The sequence below is a fragment of the Saccostrea cucullata genome, unplaced genomic scaffold, assembly GCF_032062105.1.
Source record: "Saccostrea cucullata isolate Sc308-1 unplaced genomic scaffold, CSIRO_AGI_Scuc_v1 ctg2687, whole genome shotgun sequence".
Classification (NCBI taxonomy): domain Eukaryota; kingdom Metazoa; phylum Mollusca; class Bivalvia; order Ostreida; family Ostreidae; genus Saccostrea; species Saccostrea cuccullata.
In genome coordinates this window covers 81733-88972 of record NW_026918888.1, presented here as the reverse complement: position 1 = coordinate 88972, position 7240 = coordinate 81733, and the positions used below count along the sequence as shown (strand labels likewise).

The 7240-nt window shown below is 40.3% G+C and overlaps 1 pseudogene; it reads right to left on the bottom strand.

The window, feature by feature from the left end:
- Nucleotides 1-2315: 2315 nt before the first annotated feature.
- Nucleotides 2316-4048, bottom strand: LOC134274406 (uncharacterized; annotated as a pseudogene).
- Between the last annotated feature and the right edge of the window lie 3192 nt (nucleotides 4049-7240).

The following is a 7240-nucleotide window of genomic DNA, read 5'->3' as shown; positions in this document are numbered from 1 at the left end:
TCCTATAGGTATATTTCTAGTTAAATCATTTAAATCATAGTTTTGAACCTAATAAATTATTTCAATTCGATATATGTTCAGAAAAAATTCCACTGAACATATCAAGTCGTTTGGTCTAGTCAATGTTACTGACAGAGAAACTTCAAATTCTCAACCGTAAGGTCACTAAAGATAAGATGTTTTGGGTGGACGTATGGACTAAGAGAATATCTAAAAACATACGTAAATTTTTCCAGTCGGTAAGACACAGATTATGTATTTTGATAATAGAGTTGCTTGTCGCAAGGTCATTTAGAAAGTTCAAGGTCATGAACATAACATTCCTTTACAGTCACTTTCCTGGCGAAACATTGTAAGTTGCTTCCTTAGCAAGCCTTTAGGTTGCTTACTTATATCACTTTAGAATGGTTTGACCTAGACTCAAGGTTACGTCTTCCTTTCCGCAGCTCCAACGGAAGACCTATTCGTTGCTTTGCAACGAGCTCGGCTCTAGTTTGTAACAATAATTAATATTGTGAGCAAAATAATGGTATATTAACATTGAACACATTTACTGAAATGAAATGAGAATTTAAAATAAATTTATTCACACTAACAATATATATTGTAATCAAATTTTATTTATATATCAAACATTTTAAAACATAATTTAAATATTTTTGAAAATATATATACACAAATTATATTTTTATTTTTGGACAAAATAACTGTTTATTAACAGCATATAATTGCATGTGTCTACTTTTACTTTTAGGTCACAAGTGACTTTTTCGTGAAAATTATATTAAAATGACATAACTGGATCACCGTAGAAAAAAATCAAGAGCGGGAAATTCTCAATCATTATCACATGATCATGTAGCCAGGTGGATTGTAACACTACTGGACGAAAAATGTGCTGAGAATCCCAAATTTTACTGATGATGTTTGATAATTACTGATACGGTGCTGTTCTTGCTGATAATTACTGATATTTACTGTTATTATTACTGTTGTTGCTGATAATTTTAGTTGTTGCTGAGAAATACTGATAATTACTGTCGTCTTTACTGTTGAGTCTGATAAATACTGTTGATGTGCTGTCGTTGCTGAGATTTACTGATAATTACTGTGGCCACTTTTTTTAAGCTGGGAAGGGGTTAAAATAGTCTGAAAAACTATTATTTGATTAAAGAAAAGTATTTTATTAAAAATTATTACCCTATACTTGTAAAATGAATTATTCTACATGACATTTTAAAGTCATGTTTTAATTGTTTTCATAATTAATGACTGTTTTTTATTTATTATCACCATTCTTAAATCATAATGTTCAGATTAAATCATTAAAAGCTTTTAGGGGACATCTTTGTCAATGGTTGTAATTATTATTTCTCGAGGAGAACTTAACAAGTCATATACATGTATGAGCGCGCGATCTATTAGTTATGGACCCCCCCCCCCCTTTCGATTTACATACGATTCTCAATGTCACAAGACAGTATGTAAATAAATATTTCTCGAAAAAAAAATAATCATGAAGCATATTTTATGCCCTTTCATTGACGAATGTGACAAGTTCATACGATGAAATTAAATTACATTTAATTTTATGAATTATAATATCTTATATAGCACTCTAGATTTCATGCGAATTTTATACAATGTACAGTATCATTGTGAGGTATCAACACTTTTTTAGACTATCTATCGCTTTAAAATTTATTTGTTAAACCATCAGTACACTTTAAATCTCGTGCAGTGTGATTTTCAGTTGATAAAATATGCGTCTTTCTTTGCTAATATAGTAGTACACAGAAAAGGCATGTGGCTTGTACTGTACATGTGCCGGTAGCAGCGAAATCAATTTATTAAATAAACAACTCCTAAAACATGTTATACATGACCAGTCAGTTTAAAAAAAATAGAATGAGACTGGAAGTTTCTTTTCCCATAAATGCCGTCTTGCTTTGGTATACACATGTCAACCACGTGTAAAAGTTCTACTGTCGTTTTGTCGTGAGACGAGTAAAACAATATAATCGTCAAGAGTTAACAATATTTATTAACCCACAAACCTGAATACACAACAAAAGCCGGAGAGGTGCCTGGCACAACGTGCGTCTTTGTGTGTAGGAATCAAGGTTATGAAGTGACGCTCGGTACTCCGAGCCCGATGATGATATAGATATATATGTACATATAGGGTACTTGTACCACACTCCTCCCCTCCTTAAAAAAACAGCCACATATAACTTTAAAGATATACAATCAGACATTAACTTTTTAAGACATGGAAGCTGAAATAGAGCAACTAAATTTGTAAATTTAGAAACATGGTGAAAGTCCATCTGCGAGAAAAAAAAAATCAAAGTTCATAGATGCGTGCCGTGTTCCTCCTGTTCGCATGCAGCACCTCCCGCAAAGGAACTTCCTTTAAACGCGCAACTTCCTCCGCAATCTGGATGATTTCCTTCGGTCCACCAGCAAGGTAGGGACTATCCGTCTCCAGCACCATACGGTCCAGACTAAGGAACCGGACGACATCCTGTAGGCTCCTGTCCAAAAAAACCTTGGTTGAAATACCAAATACCACAGAAAGTAGCCTCTCCAACCACTCCCTGGCCTCGCCAACTGACCCGGTGAAACAGTGTCGGTGGAATATGTGGCCTTCCATATCCCACAACCCTATAGCAAGCAGCACATGTCTGGCGGCCTCACCCGTCCCTGCGTCCCTACAATGAAATATAACCGGCTTCTTTGTCTCCCTTACCAAGACCAATAATTCCGAAAGCAGTTCTGTCTGGCTCTGAAGTACAGCTCCCTTACATTTTGATCTGGAGCATGGCTGTGGGCAATTGCAGGTGGTAGTCAAGTCGATTCCTATTTCTCCAATGGCCACGCACTCCGGCAAAGACACAAGCCTCCCAAGCTCAGATATGATATCTGGGGTAATTTGGCCAGCAAGGTGGGGTCGGATTCCAAATGACAGCCGTATCTGTTGGTGGCTACTGGTCTGGCTTCTCCACAGAGGCCAGTGCTTTGGAAAAACATAGTTTGCCACGGCATATAGCAGGCGGAAATGACGGAGACTATCTGGAAAAGAAAAAATATCACAGCAATCAGAGATTATGCCCCTTGCAAACAGCTGATCCAGATGGAAATGAGAGTCAACAATGAGATTGTCCGTGTTCGAATAAGCACTCAAGTCACACGACTGCCTCCAAGTCCGAAATGCATGGTGTTTCCCTGGGGGAAACTTTCGCAGGAAGGTGCAGATAATCTGCCAATGAATGAGACAGATTACATGATTGGGCGGCGAAGCCTCAAACATGAAGGGAACGTGACCGCTGTAATTATCCGCATAGAAAGACATATGTCTGAGCTCCGCATCTGTAAATCCTCCAGCAGCTGGGTACAATTGACTCTCAACGACGAATTCCAATAACTGTTCCAAAGTTGCGACTCCCACCAAATCTCACAGGAAACGCAAGGACCCATGCACTAGACCACACCAAGTGTGGAGACCATGGTCTTCGGATTGCTCTACAGATGAGAGCGCATGAGAAGAACCAGGTCCACTTTGGTCAGCATCTCTCAATGGCGGGTCCCCGACACCACTCCAAAATGGTGGAAGATGGATCCGCTGGACATGCCGTTTGACATGGCCACTCAGGCTAATATTGCATAAGGGGCAATGATAAGAGGCTCTCTCCTGTCTAGCAGATCTGTCATCACACACTTGGTTTCCTGATGCGGCTGGGGCTTCAACCTCATCCGATGAACAACGGACTTCGTCCAGAACCATTAGATCCATCGAGCAAAGGCTGCTAGTGTTTGTTGACCACACTTCATCATGGCTGTTCTGGGAAGGGGTCAGATCCTCATTATAATCTGGAACAAACTTACTCTCATCTAGCTCCTCATCAGAAAACATCCTGCAAACAATGGAGATAATAAAAACTCATATAAGCTGTTTTAAAAGAGTTCATAAACACTATTCAAATTGTACATGCACATACAGAAACTGTTGCATGTAGTATTTATCGTTTGCATTTGCAAACACAAATAAAATTTAAAAAAAATAGTTATATGAGTGACGATACGTCCCTACATATCTGTGAACTTCCAACTTATATACACTATATACAGAACCCTTAAGATCCTATAATTGAAAATCTTTGTACTTGGTGGGGGGTCGGACTGACCTCCCTGATCTGGTCTGATGAGAAATCTCATCAGAGTTGTCATAATCAAGCAGACTATTATCAAGATTTGCTGACTCTTAACCTGATTCACTTAAGTCAGCTTCATGATCTGTCAAGGGACAGCAAATACTATCCATATCCGTCAGTTCCTGACTACCAAAATTGTCAGTCTGAAGGTAATTATGCCTCAGTCTACGAAGCCACACAGGAATTTCCCGGTCTTGACATAGCTTTAATTTGTCATGGTGGATAACACATTGTTTCTTCCGGTCCCTAACTGTGTATAGTGGGGGTCTACAGGAAACAACCAAGTAAGGACCAGCCCAAGGAGACCTCAACTTTTGTGACTGGCCAACTTAAGTGGTAGAATCAATTTTGTAAACCACATCTCCTTGGTTATAGTGGTGTTCCACGACTCGCAGGTCATAATCACGTTTTTGTCTATGCTGTGCTTGTTTAAGATTCTGACGAGCATAAGCATGTGCATCTGCAAGTCGACGCCCAAGATCCGCACTCCATTCATCTGCATTTTGTGGTGACAGGTTTCCTGGCAAGTTACCGGTGATCAGATGTACTGGTTGGATAACTTCCCTACCAAGCATTAGTCTATTTGGTGTATATCCTGTCTGTCTGTGTACAGTTGAATGCAGAGCCATAGCAAGAAGTGGTAAATCTCTGTCCCAGTTCTTGTTGTCTTTCTCAATGAAACATCTTATCATTTGAAGGACTGTTGTGTTGTACCTCTCTACTTGTCCATTTGAAGAGGGAGGATAAGGGGTGGTTCTGGTCTTGGCTATTTGCAGTTCATCACACAATGCTTGGAACAAGTTGCTGTCGAAATTGCGACCTTGGTCAGTATGCACTTCCATAGGGCACCCAAATGTGACAATGAAATGGGTTACAAACTTATGTGCTACGGACAATGCTGTTTGATCTGGTAGGGCCGCCATCTCAATCCATTTAGTAAATTGGTCTATCATCATTAATATGTAGTTATTCCCAGCCTCACTGGTATTGAATGGACCCAAAATGTCTAAGTGGACACGTTCCATAGGAAAGCCTGCATAGTACGACTTAAGGGCAGCTCTCGGCTTTATATGAGGCTTCTTGTTTTGATTACAGTTACTGCATCCTTTGACATAATCTATACAATCTTGTGATAAATTGTGCCAGTAAAAGGACTGTTTGACCCTACTGTAAGTCTTCTGCTGACCCAAATGACCTGCGGTCTTAGTGTCATGACATAACTCCAAAACTGTTTTCTTGAGACTGGTGGGCACCACGAGGCAGACTCTCCTGTCAACTTTATCTATCCATTCATAATACAGTACATCATTCTTAATGTGAAGAAATTCTCTAAATAGCCAAAGTGCCCTTGCTGCAGGGCTTTCTAAATGGAGCTGTGACTTTGTGGGATCTTCTTTATTCTCAAGCCAAGTTATAACTATACCAACATCTGCGTCCTTCCGCTGCAAGCGAGCAATGTCCTCGGCTGAATAACCTTGGACCCAGGATACTGGAGAAGAGTGATCATCCTGCAGTTTGGCTACAAAGATATTAAAGACATCATCTGTATTTTCTGCCTGACTGTTGTTTATCGGAATACACCTCCTTGCATATGGTATAACATCATCTACATCCTCCGCAAATCGCGACTATTGGTTATGAGCTCTAACGCAGTAATGACATCCACCACAAGGAAGATTTTCAGGTGAAGAACCCGCAACATAGCAGTCACATGTAAGTCCATTATCCGGCAGTCGACTCATGGCGTCAGCATTGGTATGTTTATTTCCTGGGCGATGCAAGATTTCCATATCAAATTGTGCCAGTTCTTCCAACCAACGTGCAAGCTGGCCTTCGATGTGTTTGAACCGCATAAGCCAAACGAGGCTGTTATGGTCAGTGCGAACCAAGAATCGTCTGCCCAACAAATATGTCTAAAATGCCTACAGAATTTCACTACGGCTAGAAGCTCTTTCCTTGTTGTACAGTATTTCCTCTGCGGTTTCAGGAGCACATGACTTGCATAGCAGATAACGGTTTCCTTCCCGTCCTGGATTTGTGAAAGTACTGCACCTATGGCATGATCAGAAGCGTCAGTATCCAACACGAATAGACCTTCCGGGCGAGGATAAGATAGGCAAGGAGCTGTAATCAACGCAGTCTTTGCACGTGTAAAAGCCTCTTCATGTTTCTTCTCCCATAAAAAAGTCCCTTTCGTGTGAGCTAGATCATACAAACATGTGCACAGTGAGGCAAAGTCCTTAAGATGATCTCTATGATAATTGAGGAAACCCAGAAAGGCTAAAATTTCATTTTGAGTTTTTGGATGAGGCCAGGCCTTTACCGCCTCTACTTTTGATGGAGCTATAGAAATTCCTTTTGAGCTAACAACTTTTCCTAAGAACTCTGTCTCAGCACGAAAGAGGTCGCACTTTTTTGGCTTTAACTTGAGGGAGTGTTCTCGAAATCGTTGCAGTGTTCTCCTTAAATTAGCCAGTCCATCATTGAAGTCCTTTCCCAACACAATAACGTCATCCAAATAAACCAGTACTTGATTCCAGGTTAGCCCCCTGAGTACTAACTGCATTGCTCTCTGAAATGTGGCAGGAGCATTACAAAGACCCATTCCCATCCTGGTATGATCAAAAAGGCCATAGCGAGTAATAAATGCGGTCTTCTTGCGATCCTCTTCTGAGATTTCAACTTGGTAATAGCCCGAGGCCATATCTAAAGTTGAGAAATATTTGGTTCCTTGAAGTGTGTCTAGGCAATCTTCTATGATGGGTAAAGGAAATGAATCTTTGACAGTAACACTGTTTAAGTCACGGTAGTCAATGCACCACCTGACATTTCCGTCTTTCTTCTTCACAAGAACTGGTGCCGAGGCCCACTCTGAACTTGATGGCTGAATGATACCTGCTTCAAGCATTTTTCTTAGATGTTCTTCCTCCTGGTGTTGGAATCCAAGTGGTGTTCGACGCATTTTGTGCTTAACTGGATTAGCATCCTTAGTATCAATGTGATGTTGGATTGCGGTTAAACATCCA